Source organism: Peromyscus leucopus, chromosome 5 (genome assembly GCF_004664715.2).
Source record: "Peromyscus leucopus breed LL Stock chromosome 5, UCI_PerLeu_2.1, whole genome shotgun sequence".
Lineage (NCBI taxonomy): Eukaryota > Metazoa > Chordata > Mammalia > Rodentia > Cricetidae > Peromyscus > Peromyscus leucopus.
In genome coordinates, this window is record NC_051067.1 from 96,515,965 (window position 1) to 96,538,311 (window position 22,347).

General features: G+C 44.4%; 1 long non-coding RNA gene across 2 annotated transcripts in view; it reads right to left on the reverse strand.

Annotated features, from left to right (window-relative positions):
* The window catches only part of LOC114710599, a 155,104-nt gene extending 138,603 nt beyond the window's left edge, over positions 1–16,501 (reverse strand). For both annotated transcript variants that reach the window (XR_005091656.1, XR_005091655.1), the window contains exon 1: positions 16,306–16,501. This is a non-coding gene — a long non-coding RNA (uncharacterized LOC114710599). The remainder of the gene's footprint in view (positions 1–16,305) is intronic.
* Positions 16,502–22,347: the final 5,846 nt, after the last annotated feature.

A 22,347-nucleotide genomic window follows, 5' to 3' on the forward strand; every position in this document is an offset into this window, starting at 1 on the left:
GGAAAAAAATCTAGAGATGAGGGAGGAGTGAAAAAAGGAGAGGAGAAAGCTACACAGCCACACAGCCAGCCATGGAGTAAGTAAGAAAGAAAGATATACAGAATAAAGCAAGGTAAAAAGCCCAGAGACAAAACATTGTTAAAGAGAAACAAAATAATTTAAGTTAGAAAAGCTGACTAGAAACAAGCCAAGCTAAGGCCCAGCGTTTGTAAGGAAGAATAAGTCTCTGTATTTATTTGGAAGGGGAATGATGGTCCCTCAAAGAGTAAATCATACCAAGATTTTCCTTTATGAATCTGAGAAGAATATCATATGTACCATGTCCATCTTAAGTCAAATTTGAAAACAAAATTCAAGCATCTATTTAAGAAGCACAGAGTTTCTCTCCATTAGTATGAAGTATGAGTATCTCATTTGTGAGGTAAGAGATGCAAATTCAACATGGACTGAGTGGTTCTAAAGGGGTCTTAGAGAACAGACTTTGTATTTGTCTTTGTGTCTTCCTTCCTATTTTGAGTCAGGATCATACATAGTCTTACAACCCATGACTTGCCCAAGAATGAACACTTACAAAATGTCCTTGGGACTAAATTCTACTAAATACTGCCTGTAATTAGCTCTCAGACAATTTTGAGTTCACAATTTTACTACTGCAAAGTTAGAATAGATACCAAACATAAGCAATCATCATGGAGAATTGTATAAAATATATTATTCTGCATAAAATATATTTTTTAATTTTTTTTAAAGATTTACTTATTATGTATACATTGTTCTGCCTGCATTTATGCCTTCAATGCAGACCAAAAGAGGGCACCTGAATGCTTTGTAGATGGTTGTGAGCCACAATGTGATTGCTGGGAATTGAACTCATGACCTCTGGAAGAGCAGCTAATGCTCTTAACCTCTGAATCACTTTTCCAGCCCCATATTTTTTATTCTTATAGCACACTTCAGAAAGTAGATACTGGTGTTACCTCCTTCTACAAATATCAACAATGATAGTATACAGTGTTTGGTATGTGTCTGTAGTCCTAATCATATTAATTAATCTAATTCCCTAACAAGCCTTTGTTGCATATGCTAGTGTTTATGTTCCATGGAACTGATAGCAAAAATAGAGTTATAAGTAGCACACTTATTAAAAGCAAGAGGCTATAGTTTGACTTGATTTGGCATCCATAGGCTTAACCAACAAATATTTTTGTCTGCTCAAATTCCCTGGGCAAAATAATGAACACATCAATGTATAAAATGGTCTATCTTGACCTCTTCTACAGATCAATCATTGGTTTTAGTATAATGTTATTCTGAACTTTCTTTCTTTCTTTCTTTTTTTTTTTTTTTTTTTTGGTTTTTCAAGACAGGGTTTCTCTGTGTAGCTTTGCGCCTTTCCTGGAACTCACTTTGGAGACCAGGCTGGCCTCAAACTCACAGAGATCTGCCTGCCTCTGCCTCCTGAGTGCTGGGATTAAAGGCGTGCGCCACCACCGCCCGGTGGTCTATTCTGAACTTTCAATCCAAAAGATAACAATCTGAAAAGAGGCTAGAGTAACAATAAACAGAAAAGTGAGCGAATGAATAAATTGGATACAAAAGAAAACTTGATAGGAAAAAATCCCTCAAGAGTTTCAAAATATTATTTCAAAGACTGGCTGAACCCTTGCGGGATCTGATCCCCATGCCTCCCTAGCAGGAAGTGTCTCAAGTGTAGATTTTCCATTTGGTCATTAACAAGGATTATCTCACTCACCCTTCAGACCTGCCAAATTTACTTTTAACTGCTCTCAGCACGGAGACAAGAAAGAGCAGGACCATGTGTCTCCACAATGAATAATTATTATAAATGAGCAGAGATAAACTACACCTGTCAAAATAAATGATCGACATCCTAAATTGCTGGTTTCTGTATTTACTGTTTTGTAAACTTGTGTTATTCAGCCTTCTTACTAATTTCTCCCACTGCTGTTCCCAGAGACATTTGGGTTTTTATTCTCCTATTCTCCCTCTCCCCACTCCTTCCTCCCCTACCCACCAACAACTGTGCTCCTAGAATTAACTCAGAAGGTACCTGTTGCCTCCAAATTCTTCAGAGGATGAAAGAAAAAGCTAGAAGCAAATTATTCCTGCAGGAAATGAATTATTAAATTACCAGAATTTCCTGAAGGATATCAGACATAGGCTGGCTCATTGTGGCTCAATCTATCAATGTTCAGCTTTTCTATAATACCTCTCCACCCCCTTTTTTTTTGCTCTTTTCCTAAGGTTCTGCCAGCTGACAAAGAGACAATCACAACACAGCATAGAAGTCAAATTGATCTGGAGTGTAACTGAATTTAAAGAATGTTTAGCTGACAGTATTTTGGATGCAGGAATACTATGTCCCTAGTCTCTGAAGTTCAAGTCCAACAAACCATGCTTCTGAGTCTATATCCACTATAGTAATGGTGTGTGGGGTTTTTAACAATGGCACATAGTTGGGAAACTTTCTTATAGCCATAACATGACCATTCCACTTTTAAATCAGAGAAACTGATTATCCATATGAGACACAACATTGGACCCATGAGAGGGAAATGAGCCCTCTTCCCTCCCTGATAATATATAAAATATTAGCATCTGCTGAAAGAGAGACTATCATCTTCAGTGGTATTCCCAGCTACAAAATGACCACACTCCTATAAGTAATCCCAATCAAACCAATTGATTCACCAAGCTAGGCTTGGTTGAGTTATTTATTTGGTCCATTGTCAGAAACCTGTATTGATTGAATAGATGTTTGGTGATGTATTTCCAAGATAAGTTAATGCAACCCTTGCTGCCCAACTAAGACTGTGGTAAAACAAAAGATGAGTCTAGGAGGAACAATTTTATTTCCTCACTGTGAATGATAAGATATGCATCTAAGGCTACTGTGTCTGAAGGTGGAGAGTCCTTGGTTAGAATCCTATTGTTACTGGGGAAAGTGAGGTTCCCTTTTGGGGTCTTGATCTTATTAATAAAAAAATTTAGGAATGTTGTCCAAAAAAAGTTCAAAGAAAACTTTGTTAGAGTTTAACAGCAAAAAGTATACATGTTAGGTGAAAACCCCAGTAGCTACTAGGAGGAGATAGAGAAAAATGCCATGCCTTTCAAGTTAGGCATGGAACTAAAACAGACACATTAAGAAGGGGAAAGAAACAGAACAGATATATGGCTCAGTCATTAAAAGTGTATATTGATCTTACAGGGGACTTGAGTTCAGTTCCTAGTACTCATGTTATAGGAAGGGTGCTCACAACCACCTGTAACTCTAGTTCCAATACACTCTTTTGGCCTCCACAGGCACCTGTACTCAATAAAATACATGTTCCCACATATGTACATATACAGGTAAAAAAAATACACAAAACTTCAGCTCAGGTCTTTTCTGGCCTTCAGATTCTATTATCCAGTTCTCTACTTAAAATGTTTTAGTGAGGCAATACCACTATAAGCTAAGCAGGGTGTAGCCTGGTTAGTACATGAATGGGAAGAAAGAGGAAAATCTTTGGGCCTATGAGCATCTGGCCACATAGTATATAGTCTTTTTATAGTATCCCCTAGTGCTTGTATTTCTTAAACTTTATTTTTTTTTACACTTTTAAATATACCTTTATTTCTCAAACTCAAAGCTTTATTTCATCAAGTTCTAATACATTTGCACTGATAAGAAATCTCATCGGCATCAAGTAAGAAGGTGAATGACCAGTACCAAGGAGGAAGCCCGTGCTTCTAGGCACTGCTAAGGAACGCTTCAAGCCTATGCAAGGACAGAAATAAGAGCTTCCGATGTAGTCCAATGGGCACTTTTATTTTTATCCATATTAATTTGGAAATAAATAGATGCTTCCAGAAAATCAAGTTTTCACTCACACACACCAAAAGGCCATGCAGCTGGGTTCTCTTTTGTAAAGACCACGAATGATGTTAGTTGGCTCCTTCCTCTTTAGTGGGTGGTCACCTCACCTTCCTATGCAAACACACATGAGAAGTTGCACCAAATCTCAATAGCCCAGGCAAAACTCCAGAACTCTTTAAGCTTATACTTAAAGTTTTTTTGTTTGTTTTTTTAAGTGATAGGTAAACAAGATGAAGGCACTTGAATTCACAAAAAAAAAAAAAAAAGGTAATTTTCTGTCCTCAGAGAGCTCCACAAATCATCCTGATAGGTTGCCAGGATTTTTCAAGAGCCTCTTCCTCTACCCTGTGGATTCAATTGGTTAAATTCAACTACATTCCAAAATCAGCTGTGAAATTCTGTCTCAGATTAATGATGTAAATCCAACTTTGAAAATTAGGAAAACTTCAATTTATAGAATCACCTCCAAGGGTTATCCCCAGCATGGGCCCCATTAGACACGCAGGAAGTGATCTCCAGGAAGCATCAGGACTGCCTCATGCTTGGATAACTATAATCCGGCCTCTGAGAGAAAGCATTTGAACTAAGATTAGCAGGGTCCTGAAACAGGACCCCAGGACAAGAAAGAGCACTAGAAGAAAGATCAGAGTTAGTTCTGAATGGTGCCATTTCCCAAAACAAAAGCAGTACTGGGTAAAATCATAACCTATCACCAAGCAGACTGAGCAAGGTGATTATTACCATATTTCCACAAAGCACAGATCCACACACAGCTCACTATGACACGAGTTCAAGTTAAGTCAAACAGGAGGGGGAAAACACTAGAAAGCCAAAAAAAAAAAAAAAAAAAAAAAAAAAAAGTCAAGAACCACGACAAGAATTTTCCCTACCCAACTCCACTCATCTGCCAGCTCCCAGGTGTAGGCCAGGCCTCCCTCAGCCCACAGCAGTCACCAGGAATTTGATTTAGTAACCAGAGTCTCATCTTAATGCAATGACTGACCAAGCAGCAGCATCTTCCTGCAAGGTTTAAGGCAGAGGGTGCCTGGAGCTCAAGGCCAAGAACCAAGTACGTGTGTATCTGTGTACTCAATGGCGAAGGCATTGTTTTCAACCTAGCTGCTACTGACTCTGAAGAGCAGACTGGGAGAGCAGGCTCAGAGGACGTACTTGCACTTCAGTGCCCTCTGCCAAGGCCAAGTTGCACGTTACCCATCACACACACACACACACACACACACACACACACATACACACACAGGGGAGCCACTGGAGTCACTAAAAGTTAGGGTGTCTTGTGCATAGGTAAGCAACACAAAAGGCAGGTCTCAGATAGAAAGCTTCCCTGGCCTGTTTCTGGTCTGGCAGAAAGTTCAGACCAGAACTTTATTTTATAATGCTGTTTCTTATATGATACATGGAAAGGAAGGGCTTCCAGAACTCTGCAGGCTTCTTTCACCTGTTAATCAGGATTTATCTTTTGTTTCTATTTTTCTATCACACTAGTGAGACTATCTTCTTCTGTATAGATAGGTGAGGTATGCCTCCTTCATGAATGGAGTCCACTATATGAGTATAAGGGATACCCTCTAAATAAGGTTGATAGACTAGAAAATAGGTTTCAAACCCTAAAACAAAATTGTAAACAGGAAATAGTTGCATGACTCCTGTTCTAGAACACAATGGAGGCTGAGCTCTTTGCCTAGAAAAAACATACCCACAAAAGAGAGAAATTACAATAAGAAAAAGATAGTATCTGAATTGGTGGTGGCAGTGGGGGGTGGAGGATGGAAAAGAACTAGGTAGAAGCATCAAATTGCCATAGTTTGTGTCCAGGGTTGATGAATAAGGTAAAGAATGTAAATTGGGGCTGTGTCAAGTAGTCTCTTCTGGGTCTGAAAAGCTCAGAATCCAAGGAAAAACCAGACACTGAAGAGGTGGGGAGAAAGCAAGGTGGCAGTGAAAGGAACTATCCCTCAGGCCCAACTTCCAGTACAGAGGAAGGGGAGCTCTGTGATATGGTATGCAGACAGGAGCCCTTTTGGGGGCCCACTCTGGGGCATGGTCTTCACTAGAGAATACTTATCCTCTGAACTGCCTGAATGGAGACTTTTAAAAAGTCATGAAAAAAAAGTCCCTAAGAGTCTGGGATGTGGAGGCAGATCAGTCTGAATACAGGGAAACTAGCAACAAAGACTGTATACTCTGAGAGTAATCAGTCCCTGAACTGGTTCGTATAAACCATTAGGGACACTTGGTTATCACTGTTTAAGGTCCCTCTAAATATCAGGGATTGGAAGACAGTAGAAGAGGAACAGATGCTACTGAGGGAGCTGTGCATGTATGCCACAGTGTTTAATGGTCATGTGACTGGGCCTGCTAGGAATTCACAGGGGAGTGAAGGAAAAAATTAATTCAGCAGGGACCTTAGAACTGTTATAGCACTTCAATGGCTTTGCTTAACCCCAAGGTAGGGCATAGTAGGAAACAATCTTTACGAGGTAGGAAAAACTTTGGCAGATTTGGATAATTGAGACTGGCATGTAAGTCAGGTTTGTTTGTTTGTTTGTTTGTTTGTTTGTTTTAAATGCTAAATCAATCAAGAATGGATGGGGGAGGGGAAAGGAAAACAGTTTATCCAGGTCACTGTAACAACTGTGGCAAAGTTGGTGTCTACACAGAGGTCCTAAGGAAAAATAGTGGGCAGGAAGCTAAATTAAATGCTTTTGAGAATCTGAAAGTAAGTTTTTTAATCTGAACAACAGTTCAATGAAGGTAGAAAGAATAGAGCAAAGAGGTTGAAAAAGATTAGGTCTGCCCCAGGGATAGGCAGATACCTTCCACTCAGGTGATGCTGTGTACAGTTCTCTCCTGCAAGAAAGTATTCTAGGTGATCTTTCAGCAACTAGGTGTGGCTAATGGAAAGGCAGCAGATGTCTGCATTGCTGTCCTGGGGCCTCATAAGGCTGGGGTGCCCCGGCCAGTGGGGTGTCAACGGGGGCAACCCACCTTCGGGAGAGAATAAAAGGGATGGGGAGACACGAAGGAAGACAGCAAGACAAGGTTCTGATCAAGCTGCAAATTTTATTTTCCTCAGCAAGGCTTATATAGCATGGGAGGGGGAGGGCCAGGAAGGAGGAAAGGGGTGCAGAACGTGCAGGATTTGCAGTTGAGCGGGGACGTGCAGGTCGTGAAGCTGCAGGTTGTTGTGCTAGGTAATAAGGTCACTGGTAATAAGGTCATTGTTCTGTTGCTATGCTACCTGACTATGGAATGTTCTTTATCTTTGAGGGCATCCGGTTTAGGGCCTGTGGCTTGTTCTCTGGCCTAGCTAGTACTTTTCCCTGGTTCATGTTTGGCCCCTGACATCTCCCCCTTCTATACATATAGCAAAACAAAGAAAGGAGGCCCAACTGTTTTTGTTGTAATGAGGGAGGCTCTATCCCTGATAAGTTCCATTGTTAACCGTTGGTCCATGTAAACATCCCCACATGTCCCGAAGGAAGCTGGAACGATGCAGTTTTTTACAGGGGGCGGGTTTGAATCCGGGAGGAAAGAGTATAGGGTCTGCATAACTGCTGTGCAATAGAGCATGTCATCCAAGGCACCCAGGATGGTGGAGCACTTTAGTCTCCCTGCCTTCTGCAGTCCCAGCTGCACCCTCAGTCCCCTATGCAGTGGGCTCCAGCTCCCAGGCACAGGTGCATCCTCCCCTGAGCAGAGGGGCCTGTGCTGATATGGAGTCTTTATCTGGTTCATCGAGACCATGATCATGAAAATCAAGGTGATGGTAATGAACCTGAATTTGTTTTGCCTGAAGTTCGGCCAGCTGACCACACACAAATCGAGTTAGTCAATGGCCGAATGTCAAGACAAGAATGATGCCAACCAAAGGTCCCAGAAGGGACAGCAGGAGGGTGGTTAACCAAGGAGATGCAGAGAACCAATTTTGAAACCAGCCTAGCTCTTGATCTCTTTCTTTTTTGCACTTCTCTAAGCCTTCACGGACCTTGGCCATGCTATCCCTTGCTACTCCTGTGTGATCAGTATAGAAGCAGCACTCTTCCTTAAGAGCAGCACACAGACCTCCTTGCTGTAAAAAGAGGAGGTCGAGCCCTCGCCGGTTCTGGAGGACCACCTCTGAAAGGGAGGTAAGGGAGAATTTCAAGGGCGGAAATGCCTCACTCAAGCTGTGCTATATCTTCATCTATGGAAATTCTAAGCTGTAAATAATGTTGATTAGATAAAACCAGGAAAGCTATGCACATACCGGCCCCTGCAGCCCCAACCCCCAGGAGGACAGCCAGAGTGACTGCAGTCACAGGTTCCCTTTTGTGGTGGGGCACAAGGCCAGGCATCTCTGCCAGAGTCTTCTCTTCCCATCTTCCTGAGAATTGATCTGGGGAATAATAGGTTAGCCTAGGGATAAGTTGAACCAATATACAGAGTGAGGGGGCAGAGGAATTATTTAAATGAAGAGAAATGCATGGTGTTAGGCCATCAGTACAGGCCCACCAAGTATCATTGGCAGGGAGAAAATATCTAGACTTAAGGGAGGTATTTAGGTTATCTGTGATATTACAAAGGGGTTGATAAATGGGGGAATGGTAGTGCCTTGGGTGACAAGGCAGGGGCCTGAGCCCATAACTTGGGAGAGTGTAAAGTGAGATGTGGGTGGCTGTTGCCAGCGACAATCGTGTGGGTCAGTGGTTAGGGAGAAATCTAAATCAACAGCCACTCCTTTATAAATTGGGGGTGGGGGTAGAATGATAACAAAGCCCGCAGGAGTCAACCAAATCAGGCTTGGAGGTATTAAGTACCTGGTAGGTTTTTGTGATAAGGGTGGTAATTATATCTTTGGTGGTTGGTGGGGGAGGTGGGAATGTGGGAGAAAAACCCATGGATGTCTGAGATATATTGGTTGTATGTAAATCATTGTTGCCGAGAAGAGAGTTGGGACCAATGGCAACAGGATTAGGGGAATTGACAGGCTGCTTTAAAAGCCTGATGATAAAGGTGACACCTGTATCTCTTCCCTCCTGAAATAGGCAAAGGCCCCAAATGAGGCCGGCCTCCCAGGCTGAATGAGCCTTCCCAGCCTCGGTGAAGGTAACTTTTAGGGGGTGGCACCAGAAGGAACAATCGCTTTGAGCACTACATGGTAAAGGGACTCCCAAGAGCTGTCCTGTAATAGATAAATGGAAATGATAAACCAAACAGCAATAAAAAATAAAATAAATGAATGAATGAAAGTGGGGTTAGGGCTGAAGAATAGCCCAGTAGTTAGGACACTTGGAACTCTTGTAAGGACCCACATTTGGTTACCAGCACCCACATCAGGGGCTCACAATCATCTGCAATTCCAGCTCCCGGCATCCGAGTCCGTCTTCTGGCCCCTGCAGGCACTGCACACACGAGCATGCACACATGTGCACGTGCACATATACACATTACTAAAAACAAATGATCTCCCCAAAACCCAACTTTCCCTGAGGCCTGAGGGAGGACACTACTTGAGGCACAGGCCAGAGCCTTTGTAATAATTACTGCTAACAGTAATAAAATCCCAAGAAGAAGAGGGGTGCCAATAGGCATTGTCTATAGTTTCACATCCCCAGGACTTATAAAAGAGATCTCCCGCTCCCCCACATTTGTAGAGAAGATTGTGAGGCAGATGATGACCAGGGCAGACATAAAAACTGAGGGTGGCAAGTTTTTTTCTCTGGGTCTGATTTGCATACCCCGGGGGTCGAGGCCTGGGGTCTTGATAAGAATCAAAAAGCTCAGGAGCCCTTCCAGTAGGGGGTTGATCATTAACATGCCAATCGGGGGATGTTAAGGCGGCCATTTTACAAAGGTTGGGATAAAGGTCAGGCCACCAGGGGCATGGTTGACTAGGGAAGTTTGCCAGATGATATCTTGTCACCCCATCAGCACATGCTAGGTATGATTTAAGGGCTGGTGGAGATTGGTATTTTGGGGTAGGCTAGAGAGGCAGTGGCTCAGAAGGAGGAGTATGAGACCCCAGACAGCCAGCTGACTCACTATGGGCAGCTTCGTGGGTGGTCTCCATCTCTTTGGGGTCTCGGTCTTTGATGGTAGCTTTAGCATCTGGAAGAGAAGAAGGAGGGTCCTCAGGGGGGCGGGCAGTCAATCCCCTGGGTATGTTAGGTAAATTTACAGATCAGACCAGGCACTCAGGGAACCAGCATGGGGCATCATGTGCCTGGTCAAGGATGCAAGCAGAGCCATGGCCCCAGAGAAGTACAGGATCTGGACCATTCCAAACGCCTGTAAGGGGGTCTCGCCTTAGGTCACATGACCAAAGGACAGAAGGCATCTGCTGAGGGGTACCAATGGTGGTCAGCTGCTGAACGACCTTCACCATCCAAGGTGAGAAAGTTAAGAACAAAGAGGGCATGGCTCAGGCGGTCTCAGGGGGAGACAAAGGAAAGCTCGGACGTCTTTAATCGAGAGAGCCATGTTTTTAAGGTCTGGTGGGCCCGTTCTACAATGCCCTGACCTTGAGGGTTGTAAGGGACACCAGTAGTGTGAGAGATTTCATATTGTTGGAGGAACCGTTTAAGTCCTCCACTGGTGTATGCTGGGCCATTGTCTGTTTTTATGTGTTTTGGGATACCCAAGGTAGAGAAGCAGACCAGGAGGTGAGCGATAACGTCCTTGACGGCCTCACCAGTATGAGGGGAGGCAAAAATAAATCCGCTGAACGGGTCAACAGAAACAAGAAGATATTTTTGTCTGCCGAAGTCAGGAACATGTGTGACATCCATTTGCCAAATCATATTAGGCAGGAGTCTATGGGGGTTAACTCCAACATGGGGGATGGGATGGGAGACTACACAAGAAGAGCATTGTTTAACTATCTCTCTAGCTTGTTGTTTTGTGATTTTGAACTTTAACCGAAGGATTTTGGCATTAAGATGGTGGAGGTGGTGGGCGCAAGAAGCCAGCAGGATGGGCTCTTGTAGGACTGGAAAAATCTGGCAAGCATTTCCTCTGTGAGGGGGCCAGGAAGCTCCCCATAAGCACAAATGTGGCCAATGAAAACAGGATGGGAGCTTCTCTAAGTTTTTGTTGAATTTGAGTGAAAAAGGGAGTGGCATTGGAGGGGATTAATGAAGGGGGCTGTATCAAGAAGGGGAATTGAATGAGCGATGTACGCACTATGAGTGTAAATGTTAAGGGGGGAATCATGGAAATCTTGAAAAACCTGCAGAACAGCAAAGAGTTTAACCAGCTGAGCTGAATGAAAGGGCGAAGGAAAGGGGAATGAGTGACCTTGAAAAGCATAAGCTGCAGTGCCATTGGCTGACCCATCGGTAAAGACGGCCGGGGCATCAGGCAAGGGGCTGGGGGAAATGACTTTTGGGAAGATAAAGGGATGAGTACATGCAAAATGGAGGACTGGGTCATCGGGGAGGTGACTGTCAAGAAGGCCTAGGAACCCTGAGAAGGCAACACCCCAACAATCCAGTGTCTGAAACAAAATTGAGTTTGTTCACGGGTGTAGGGGGTTAGGATGGAATAGGGGTCCTTACTGAAGATCTGACACAAGGTCTGGTGACCACACATGATTAGGGAAGAAACAAGTTGGGGATAGGTGGGAATGACTTTCGTATGACTGGCAGGCATATGAATCCATAAGAGGGAATGACTCTTAAGTTTATGCTGGGCCTTTAATGTGGAAGGGGAACTCTGCCAAAGTACCCCGGTGGGCACACGGGGAGTAGATAAGACAACAAAAACCAGCGGGAGGGAATAATCAATCTGAAAAGAGGTTTGGGAGGAAATGGCTCTGGCGATTAGTGACAGGGCCTTATGGGCAGCCGGGGTCAATTGCCGGGGGTGGGGGTGGGGTTCACTGGGGCCCCGAAGAATGTCATAGAGGGGTAGAAGATCAGCGGTAGGGAGTTTTAAGTATGGTCAAAGCCACTGAATGTCCCCGAGAAGTTTTTGAAAATCATTAAGGGTGGTAAGGTTATCTGTGCACAGCTGGATGCACTGGACCAAGACTCGATTGGAATGCAATTCAAGACCCAGATAACTAAGGGCACGGGGCGCTGCATCTTATCAGGGGTGAGCTGTAGGCCAGCAGCACAAAGGGCCTGTGACAGATCTTGGAAGGTTGCTTCTAGGATTGAGGAGCTAGGGGCGGCCAAAAGAAGGTCATCCATGTAATGTAAGATATAAGAAGAGGGCCATTTTTGGTGTATGGGATCGACCGCCTGAGACACGAACTTTTGGCAGAGAGTCGGGCTATTTGCCATTCCCTGGGGTAAGACACGCCAATGAAAGCAGAGCATGGGGCCCTGGAAATTAACCTGAGGGAGGCTAAAGGCAACATAAGCTCGATCATCGGGGTGTAGGGGAATGGTAAAGAAGCAATCTTTTAAATCGATAACCATTTTGTGATAGGCCTCAGGGATGGCGATGGGTGAGGGCATGCCTGGTTGGAGAGCGCCCATAGGCTGTATAACCTATTAATGGCTTGCAGGTCTTGGAGGAGTGTCCATTTCCCAGATTTTTTCTTTATGACAAAGATGGGCGTATTCCAGGGGGGAATGGATGGTTCAATATGACTGGCGGCGAGCTGTCCCTGTACCAACATCTCTTCTGCCTGTAGTTTCTCTTGTGGCAGAGGCCACTGGTCTACCCACACAGGTTCATGGGTAAGCCAAGTGATTTTGTCTGCATGGTATACAGGGGGAGCAGTGGCCTCAATTAAAAACCCTCAAAGCCAAGACTGAGCCTGTCTGTCTTATTAGCGGGAGCAACGGATTGGGTTCGGCCCTGTTGAAGTTTACTAAGACCCTTTCCTGTGATGAAGGCCATGTGTAACATTTGTTGGGTAACTACCTCATTTGGGCTACAGAGGATGACTTTCATTTGGGAGAGAATATCTCAGCCCCAAAGGTTGTCAGGGAACCCAGGGACCACAACGGGGGTGACAGTACCCTGGTTACCCTCTTCATCTGACCAAGTTAGAACTTTAGAGGATTGGAGGGTGTTGTTGGATTGACCTATGCCCTTGAGGTTGGTGAAGGAGGGGGTGAGGGGCCAGGAGGAGGGCCAGTGGTCTTGGGAGATCACAGTGACATCAGCGCCAGTATCTAGAATCCCCTGGAATTTTTTGCCGTCTAGTTTAAGGGTAAGTGTGGATCGAGAGTGGGAAATAGGCAGAATCCAATAAGCCTCCGATGAGCCAATCTGAGAAGCTCCTTGGGGCTGGGCGGACTGAACAGGGTTATCAGAGGAAAGCGTGGGGAGGGTAACCAGCTGGGCAAGGCGGGTGCCGCGGGGGACAGCAACAAGACCATGGAGTGCTGAGGCCAAAATCTTAATTTCTCCTGTATAGTCATTATCAATAATTCTGGGATAGATCTGGACACTTCTTAAGGCACGGCCAAGGATAAGGGCATGGGTGTCTGGGGGTAGGGAGCCCCAAATCCCAGTAGGGATGACTTGTGGGCCCTGGGACAGGTCTAGTATTGTGTCGGTGGTGGCACAGATGTCCAAGCCTGTGCTACCTGAGGTTGCCCATTGGAGGGAGCAGACAGTTGGGGAGCGGCCTGTGAGGCCCCATGGGGAGTGGAGGGGCCAGGGGCCCCGATGGGTGGGAGGGAGCAGGTGACCATGAGCGTCAGTTTTAGATTTGCATTCTCTCGCCCAATGAAGGCCATGGCCACATCTAGGACTTGGGTTGGTTGGTAGTGGCTGAGTGGTGACCCCAGGCTGGGGCATCTCGGCCGTGCGCCCCAAGAGGGCAGGAATCCTCTTGGGGCATTCCCACACAAAATGTCCTGGTTGTTTACAGGAGAAGCAAAGGCGACTTTGTTGGGATCTCAAATCTTGGGCACCCACCGACTTTAGGGCTGCACCAATAGCCAAACCTATCGTGTAAGCAGAGCCAACTCCAGCACAAAGGCAGACGTACTCAGAAAGGGGGGCCCTATCTCTGTGGGGGCGAAGAACCTCCTGACAGGCTGGGTTTGCATTTTCAAAGGCAAGGTGCTTAACAAATGTGCTTTCGCTTTCTCCTGAGCCCAGGAGGTGCTCAACAGCGTCATTGAGAGTCATTGAGACACTATAGGGCTCCCCTGGCTCCTGATGCACCTTGGTCAATGAGGTGGTAGCCTCGCCTTTTTGGGGAAGTCGTTTCCAGGCTTGAAGGCCAGCGACCTGAATCTGGGCCAATAAGCCGGGTGGAAAGGTGGCCTGGACCTCGTTTTTGTCATAAGGAGTTTTGCCAAGTAGTTTATTAATGGTCCAATGCTTTGAGGAAGGGTCATCAGTGTTGCACTGGGCCGTCTCGCGGCAGTTTTCTGAAAAGTCAGTTTTCCATGCAACAAAATTGCCCCCAGACAGGGCAGCACTGGCCAAAAAATACCAATCATTCGGCGTAAGCCAGGCCTCGCTCTGGTTTTCTAGCAACGCAAGGGTAAAGGGAGCAGTGGGGCCATACTGAGCACAGGCTGATTTAAGGTGCTCAACAAAGCGAAAGCTAAGTTTTTGGTAAGACTGACCGGGTGGGAGGCCCTCATCGGCCCCGGAGCCCGTAACCAGGGCTCCTCCTCGTGTGTGGGGGGGTGTCTCTCCCTCCTCTTCTTCAAGGGGAGGCAATTCCTCCATCTAGGGCAGACTTGGCAGATCAGATCCACTTGCCTGGCTTCGGGTAATGGGAAAAGCCAAAACTGGCTGTGAGGGAGTTTTTTGAGTGAGGGAAATGTGGGGAAGGCTGAGTTTTTTGGGGCCCCCAAGGCAAGATCAGAGAGCTCCTGATCAAGCGAGTGTAGTTCCTTTAGAAGGGCCAGGTCTTCACATGAGAATAGGAAGAAGCAAAGTGCTAGAGAGGCTCACAGAAATCCACATAGACACCCCAACAATAGACTGCTGGCAATGGTCAAGAGACAACCCGAACTGACCTACTCTGGTTATGGGATGGCCAAACACCCTAATTGTCGTGCTAGAAACCCCATCCAATGACTGAGGGATCTGGATGCAGAGGTCCATGGCTAGGCCCCGGGTGGAGCTCCAGGAGTCTAATTAGCGAGAAAGAGGAGGGTTTATATGAGTGAGAATTGTTGAAATCAAGGCTGGATAAAGCACAGGGACAAATAGCTAAACGAATGGAAACACATGAACTGTGAACCAATGGCTGAGGGGCCCCCAACAGGATCAGGCCCTCTGAATGGGTGAGACAGCTGATTGGCCTGATCTGTTTGGGAGGCATCCAGGCAGTGGGACCGGGTCCTGTGCTCATTGTATGAGTTGGCTGTTTGAAACCTGGGGCTTATGCAGGGTCACTAGCCTGGCCTGGGAAGAGGGGACTGGACCTACCTGGACTGAGTCTACCAGGTTGATCTCAGTCCTCAGGGGAGGCTTTGCCCTGGAGAAGGTGGGAATGGGGGGTGGGCTGGGAGGAAGGGGAGGGGGGGGAGGGGGGAGAACAAGGGAATCCATGGCTGATATGTAGAACTGAATTGTATTGTAAAATAAAATTTTTTTAAAAAAATCATAAAATGAGAAGAAAAAAAAAAAAAGAAGAAGAAGAAGGGCCAGGTCTTGTCTGCGGGCCCGAAGTATGCCCTCTAGGCACTGAAATTCTGTTACGAGATTAGGGGGGATTTCTGGATCATCGGGGGTCAGCATTGGGAGCACCAGCGGTGAACCCACAGGGGTCTCAACAACTGGGGCACACAAGGGAGCAATGGGAGGGGCGTCCTAAGGAGGGGCCTGAGTAAGATTGCATGGTGTCTTTGTTGGGAGTGGCTTTTATGAGAGGGGGGTTAAGGGGGCCAAGGACACATGAGGTGGCCAATCAGAATTATGATATTTGGCAGCCTCTTTTTTTTTTGACCGGCCTCATCACCAGGGTTAAGGGGGGCCAGGTCAAGACCCTGGAGGGAGGGCTAGGTAGACTGAGGTGGGGGTGATTGGGCTCCTTCTTCCATATTTTTAATCTCCTGTATAGAGGGCGCTCATGAAGGGGGTGGGGGAGAAGTGGGGAGGATGTGAATTAGCGCAAGAGGGGAGACAAGACTGTTCTTTCATGACTTTTTGTCCCTGAGAAATAACTGACTCAATGTCAGGGGAGAGGAGGTCCTTTGGATCCTGAGACTATCATTAACAAGGTTCCAATAGGAAAAGGTTACAACAGGGACTTTGGGCCAAAGACGTGGTAGTAGTCAGTAAGCCAGTAACCCACCCTTTTCCAGTGTTTTTCATCAATCGTTCCTTCTTGGGGAAACCAGGGACAACAGTCCTCTAAGTAACTAAAGAATTTGTTGAGGTCTTTTTTATGAACCCTTATCCCTCATGTCTTGGGGGCCTCTTTAATGCCCTTAAAGAAAAGACCATGGGAAGAACTTCCCTGTCCCATGGTTAAGTCTGAAGTTTAGACTAACCTCGTCCTTCTCGCTCTCCTCCGGATCTTCAAGAAAGGGTGTCGAGTTGAGTGGTCTCAATGGACGATCAGCAAAAATATCTCCACCAGACATCTGGACTTTCCTGGAGAAAGACCTTCAGCTCCCAAGGAGGCGAAGGTCGAGCCTCATGTTGGGCGCCATTTACCCCGGCCAGCGGGGTCTCAATGGGGGCGACCCACCTGCAGGAGAGAATGAAAGGGACAGGAGACATGAAGGAAGACAGCAAGACAGGGTTCTGATCAAGCTGCAAATTTTATTTTCCTCAGCAAGGCTTATATAGCATGGGAGGGGGAGGGGGCAGGTAGAAGGAAAGGAGTGCAGAACGTGCAGGATGTGCAGTTGAGGGGGGGCGTGCAGGTGAAGGAGGACATGCAAGTTGTGAGGCTGCAGGATGTTGTACTAGGTGATAAGGTCACTGGTGAGGGCCCATTGTTCTGTTGCTATGCTACCTGACTGTGGAATGTTCTTTATCTTGAGGGCATTTGGTTTAGGGCCTGTGGCTTGTTCTCTGGCCTAGCTAGTACTTTTCCCTGGTTCATGTTTGGTCCCTGACACTGGGGCACCTGCCTACAGCAAAAGAGAACATGTCTGAAATACTGCAGTGCCATTCTTGCTTGTCCTTAGGCCAAGCAGGGCAAAGCAGTACAAGCTAGCCCCGCCCAGGACCTCAGTGGAGGTATATAGCATCCTTGTAGCAGCAACCCTTGTGAGAAAGCAAAAGAGTTTATGGAGAATGATAGTGGATTGTAAAGTGCTAAAGCAGTGTCTCCCATTCACACTACCATTCAGCATCACTCTTCTTAGGAAACAACAAAGACAAATAAGAAATCTTAAGAGATCTTTCCATCCTTCCTTCTTCCTTCCTTCCTTCCTTCCTTCCTTCCTTCCTTCCTTCCTTCCTTCCTTTTCCTTCCTTCTTCCTTCCATCCTTCTTCCTTCCTTTCTTTTCTTTCTTTCCTTCTTTCTTACTTATTTTTTAATTCATTTATTTATTTATTACTTAGTTACTGAACTCTGAGACCAATTCATCTGGAATGGACAACAGTTCACTTGCAGAGTACCCTCTCAAGGTTACCTTTACCATCCTACTATTTGTCATGGGAGAGTAGCTCAGGACCTTGTTATGTTATCCTGCGCACCTTCTGTGAAAAGCTTTCATTACAGATGATATAATGCTAACCTCTAAGTGTCTCATGGACACTGAAAAGCATTTGAAAGTTATACAAGAGCAACCAAAAGAGTGATGTTTAAAATCAGTTTGCACACATTATAAGGACCAGGAATAGCAGCTGTAAAATATTTGGGTGTGTTATGGTTTGGAAAGAGCCATATGATACCTGACAACATTATTAAGCAAAGCCTACAATTGTCTGCCCCTATATGAACACAAAACAATTGCAGGTTTTTGAGAGATTCTGGGGCACCAGTTCATTTTCATACCCAGCTTGTTGAAGTGTCTTACCCTTTATAAAACTTAATTTAAAAAGAAAGAAAGAAAAAAGAAAGAAAGAAAGAAAGAAAGAAAGAGAAAGAAAAAAGAAAAGAAAGAAAGAAAAAAAGAAAGGAAAGAAAGAAGGAAGGAAGGAAGGAAGGAAGGAAGGAAGGAAGGAAGGAAGGAAGGAAGGAAGGAAAAGAATCCACATGGGATTTGGACCAAAATGCTAAGGTTGGTTTTTGAACAAGTTTAGGTCTTTGTAGGACAGGCTTAACATCTTTGTGTCTTGCTGTTCAAGTGTTCTTTTGTGTTGGAAGTAACTAGAAGCTCAGAGGGCTTAAACTAAGAGTGTAGTAGAAATAATATGAATAAATAGTCCCTGAAAGATTTTAGTCTTCATGATAGAAAGAGGCATAAACTCAGTATACGGCAATAGAACAGCAATTTGTAGCATTGCACTGAGTGGACTCCATTATCGGTTCCACTTAAGTAACAATGAAAATGGTTTATCCAATTAAAAATTGAATTGAAGGCCCTTGGACCAAGCCTCTTTCTTTCGTGGCATAGAACTCAACTCTGGAAAAGGGGATACATATTTATAGGAATAAGGTGCAGTGACCATGAGCCCAGTCTACAATACCACACTGGCTCTACTGGGACCAGTATCATTTTAAGCAACTGAGCCTCCTCTAGCAATTGAGCCAACAGCCAAAACAGATTAGGTACCAAAAGGGACACTGCCCATTCCTGTAAATGCCTGATACAAGAAAAGGCACTAGATAGAAATGGTGGCTAAAGTAATACAAATAAAGACAGACACAAAGTGGCTGGAGAGAGGAGAAGGGCTGAGTAGCCATTTTCTGAATTAAGAGCATCGTGGGTAGTAGTAACATGAGACTTGGCCTATGACAATCTGTACTCACAGTAGGGCTATAACCTGAGACATTACTTGATAGGTGGCCTATTGAGAAAGTGAGAACTCTCAGGTGCTAATTGAGCCACTGTGTAAAAAAAATATAAAAGAAAACCATAATAGAGTTCAACATGAGTCAGAGCCTTTGGTAGTTTTCCACAGGAAAGCCCATAGCCTATTGAATTCTGCCATTTTCCTTCAGGCACTCCTTGAGGATTCTCACTGCCAGTATTCTCTTGAAATAAACTGGTATCTTGCATGCTTCCAAAATATTTGAGGCCTGTTCTCAATTACAGCTCTTTGCAAATATTTTCATGCAACTGAGCAACACACAAAAGGTATCACCTATAGCTTAGCTTTCTGAAACATTCTGGAAATTTATGCCCAAGTGCGTCAAGCCCTTCTGTTGCACCTGTTATTCAGGTTGGGTAGCTGGGCAGTCATATTCTTGAGCTTTAGTCTCCAGTAAGTTTTCTTGGTATAGAGGTACTAGATCCATTTTTTTGTCCCTTATAACTGGGTTTTATTCAAATATTCTTCCTAGTCTTATTCTCATTCTATGATTAGACATATCTAATCTGTGTCATTTTCTTTGCCATTCACTCATGGGCCTATTCATAAACACTTCATGAGGATTCTTATAATTAATCTAACACAATCTCTAAACTTGGAAGACTAAAATCCTTGTACTTGAGGCCCACCTTGTTCCAAGGGTGACAACATGCTCACGGTCCTTTTTCAAAGCAATATTCTGTTTGGATATGTACGTGTTACTCTGTGAAGTTCTTGAAAATGCAGGGGATATCAGAAAAGAGGGAGTAGAAAGGTTATAAAAGCCAGAGGTCGAGGAAGAGTGTTGTACAATGCTGACTTATGGACAGGACGATGCTGTTGCACTCGAGCCCACAGCAGCTGGGGCTTCCTGCATAAGCCAGTCAGTGTTCTAGCAGGAATAGAGGGTGGACTTTTGAGGTCCCATTAGGCCAATAGCTGAGAATTATTGACCATTAGTGGCTGTGAGGGAGGGAGATTCAGTCTTATTCATGGATGTTGCCCATGCTCAGGTGGATAGACCTATACCCATGCACGTACAGGCAGTTCTACTTGGACTAAGTGCTTCAGAAAAAAAAAAGACACAGAATTTGGAAGGAGATACAGGAGATGACTGGGAGAACCTGATAAGTTAAGCAGGTGGATATGATCAAAATGTATTTTATACATGTGAGATATTTTCAAAGAATATATAAATAGAAATCCTAATGAAAAAGTTCCTGGAGTTGACTTTAACCCATTTGCTAGGGAATCTGAATCGTGTGGCTATCATAGTGGAGCATCTGAATGCTCCCTTCTCATAACTCAGTATAAGAAGGGATTATTTTAACCTTCATGTCCATTCCTACTTTCCCTGTTCTTGCTAAGTAACCAGTTCCTCACTGCAGCATTCTTACTCTTCTCCTAAATTCCTTATCCATAACCATGGGGCTCCTGGGTTTCCTCCTTTCTTTGGGAATGTCAGTGCATAGGACTGTATAACTATATTTAGTGTGAAGATTCACTTCCTCCCAAGGCCTCAGTTTTAAAGAAAACTTAAGACAGTTGCTTAGAAATGTCATCATAAACACACTATCACCAAAAAGTTTACTCATGGATTCCATGCCTGATTTTGAGGTGTGCTACTTTGTCCACATTTAGCCACCATGTGGCTATCATAGTGTTTGCTTTCCGAAATATAGGAAATTAGAGAATTGTTAAAAAAAAAAAAATTGAGAGTATGTTTTGCCTTAAAAGGAAAATAGCCCCTAAAAAATTAAAGCAAGATGCCACATATGGGTTTCAGAAAAAAAAAAAAATGTTATTCCAAAGGCAACCAGGATACATAGCTGGTGATGAGGGAGCAGGCATTGGATTGTTTACCTCTGTTGACTTCATAGGGGAGTGACACTTGGCAAGGCTGAGCTGGGCACAGAAAAGTATCTTGCCAATATCCCAACATGTAAGGAAACATGTCTAGATGTAAAAAGTCGTTGGCAGGCAGCCATGCTAGTCTTCCCTTCTGTTTTATCAGTTTGAACTCTAAATACCCACTTACAGATAGCCAGGCCCTCTTCTTGAGTTCATTCAGTATATTGCATTTCAACCTGGTCCCAGTTCCTCTAGCTTCCAACCCCATAGCCTCTTTCCCAGTTGATGATTTTGATCCATTTTGAAGATCCTCACCCCCAATTCAATCCCTCCTTTGTGGATGTGAAATGTCCCCTGTGCTGGCTAGTTTTATGTCAACTTGGCACAAATTAGAGTCATTTGGCAAGAGAGAACTTCAATTGAGAAAATGCCCCCATCAGACTGGCCTATGGAAGTTTCCAGATTACCATGAGTGATTTCATTCTTAGGTAGGTTGTCCTGGGGTGTATAAGAAGCAGGCCTTAGCAAGCCATGAGGAACATCCAGAGTTATTCCATGGCCTCTGCTTCTAGATTCCTACCTTAAGTTCTTGCTCTGTCTTCCTTGATCTTTCAACTGCAATATGAAATAAACCCTTTCCTCCTTATGTTGCTTTTGGTCATGGTGTTTTATTAAAGCAGTAGAAACCCTAAGACATCTAAGCTCATATGTTTGAACTGTTGGTCCTGAGCTGGTGGTGTTGTTTGGGAAGGTTGTGGAGCATTCAGGAAATAAATCCTCACTGGAGAAAGTGGATAACTGGAGGTGGGCTTTAAGGTTTTATAGCTTTGTGAACTTCCTGTTTACTTTTTCTACTTCCTAAGCACTGATGCCATGTGATCAGCCAGTTCATCCCCCTGGACCAGGGTGGCCTGTACCTCCTTGAACTGTAAGTCCAAATTTTCCTCTTAAGTTGCTTTTTGTTAGCTATTTATACACAGCAAAACAAAACAAAACAAAACAAAAAACTAATGCATTCTCTTTACAAGTTATGACATTGACTGACATTCATTCAGAAGCCCCTCTCTTTGGATGCTCTGGATAAACAGATTTCCCAGTTATGTATGGGCACTGGATACTAGAATGATGCACCCATACAGTAAAAGATAAAACAACCAAACATAAAATGTCCTAAATAAGCTAACATTGATTTTTCTCAAAAGATTATCAATGACAAGAATTGGTGTGATTTACTGCCTCTGTTTCTAACTGAGATCTTAAGAAATTTACCAAGGCAGGGGGGCCGGGGGAAAACCAAAGAAACAGAAATATGATTTGCTGCCTAAGTAATAAATTTGGAAGCTACATGGACTTTGTGGCTTCCCTTTAGTTTGAGCAGCAGGATCTTCCAGCTGGCTCTTCTTGGCCCAGCTCTCAGTTAGAGTCATTTCTACAAAGAATACTCATCACTTTTGGCTACTTGCTATAATGCAATAATTAGCTGGCAATTGATGTAATAGATAAGTAAGATTGAAAAACAGATTTTATTTTCCTCACTCTCTCTTGTCAAATAGTCAGGTCTTAACCACTCTTTCAGAGCATGAAGGGAGTGATGAAGGATGGTAAAGAAATCAAGAAAAGGTGAGGTCTATGGAAAGATTTAATGAAAATGTTGCATTGTGCACTTGATATTGGGCAAGGAAATGTGTTGAGAAGACTGTTTTAAAAGAGGTGACTCTTAAGTAGGTTTGGCATCATCATCATCATTGGTGTTTAAAGCAAAAGCATTTTT